The 1,535-nt window shown below is 38.9% G+C and overlaps 1 pseudogene; it reads left to right on the top strand.

Annotated features, from left to right (window-relative positions):
• Positions 1-307: 307 nt before the first annotated feature.
• LOC114107075 (S100P-binding protein pseudogene) lies at positions 308-1,172 on the top strand (annotated as a pseudogene).
• Positions 1,173-1,535: the final 363 nt, after the last annotated feature.

Genomic DNA, 1,535 nt, shown 5'->3' with positions numbered 1-1,535 from the left:
TATCCACTATTCACTTGGCAGGTAGTTTTTTAAAGGAGTGGTTGTATAAATTAAATAGAAGTGAAAAGAAAAAAAAAACCTTTAATAAAGAGATTCCCTAGAATATCACAGCCATTCATATTTCCTAGAAAATCTGTAGCCCTGTAAAATCTGTCTAGGGAACTAACCATGTCTATTCTATTTGTCTGACAAAGATTGAAAATATCACCTTTATAATAATACAGGAGGTGGCAGGGGCGATAAAATGGCTCAGGTGGCAGAGTGAGGCGCAGTCGTTCACCCAGGCTTTGGCCCAGCTTTCAGAGATATGACATGCTCACTTGTACCCTCAGAACAGTCTTCTGGTACCTCTTTGTTGCCTAAAGACAGTGCCCCATTTTCTTGGGGTTCCTTGGATGAGGATGATTCTTTGCTGTAGCTGTCTGATGGAAAAGAAAATGATGACAATTTCAATTACACGGAGGAAGACATTCATAAGCTTTTGAAGGATGATGACCCATCAGATGAGCACTTTTCTTTGGAAGAAAGATCTCAGACCATTTAGAGACTCCAAATATGGGGTCATCCTGGAAAAATGGTGGATCACATAAATCAAGTTGTGAAATGCGTTTCCAGTTCATCAAACAGAAATGTTCTTGACAAGGATTCTGCGGAAATGAAAGTCCTTGAGAGAAGACTAGGCAAGGTCATTTCTGTTCTACAAACCAAAACCAGAACTAACGTTTCGACAGTTTCCCAATCAGATCTAGAACAGCAGGAGCAAATTTAACTCAGGAGTGTCTTTGATCATATAGAAGATCCAGGGGACTCTAACCAAGGTACCTTGGAGGAGCTGCATGCTTTGATGAATCGGCAGCATCCTTTGGATCTCACCATGCGAAATTACACCCTATTCGGACAGAAACCTCTGCAAAGATACAGTCTGCATCAGTGGGTTGACAGGAACAAACCAAGCCACCATGGGTTCCAGCGTCTTCCTGACTTGTACAGTCGATTTGTCTCATCCCATCAGCAATGAAAGTCCCTATGCAATGTCCTAATCAGAGCAGCGTCTCATTTTTTTCTGCTGTTTTTTGCTTCATATATTTTGAATTTATTTTTCACAAGATTTTTATCTACAGAACTTGTCACCTTTTGGAAATACCTACTGCTGACTTGAATTTTTTTTTTTTTTTTTTGTTATGTAGACACTCCTGATTTTGTGTGCCTGTCTGTGTATTGTGCCTAAGCAGTGTTAAGGTGATTTTTTTTTTATATTTAAATTGAAGGTGGCTGACTCCTGAAAGTCAACATGAAGCTAAAATACACAGGCTCAATAAAACACCCACCTGTATAGAAGTGAAGTCTACTTCTGGTACCCAAAAGAAGTCAATCTTTTAATCTACTGTAAGGAACAGGTTCTTTACCAGGCTATCCACCAGTGTTAATTATTGTTGATGACTTGTGAATGGATATAGGTCACTTTTTACAATCTCTCTTTTTAAATTTGAATCTCTGAATACCTGTCAGTATTTTAAAGTTGGAAATCCAGGACA

Source organism: Marmota flaviventris, chromosome 5, assembly GCF_047511675.1.
Source record: "Marmota flaviventris isolate mMarFla1 chromosome 5, mMarFla1.hap1, whole genome shotgun sequence".
Taxonomy (NCBI): domain Eukaryota; kingdom Metazoa; phylum Chordata; class Mammalia; order Rodentia; family Sciuridae; genus Marmota; species Marmota flaviventris.
This window is presented reverse-complemented; position numbering and strand designations above follow the sequence as displayed.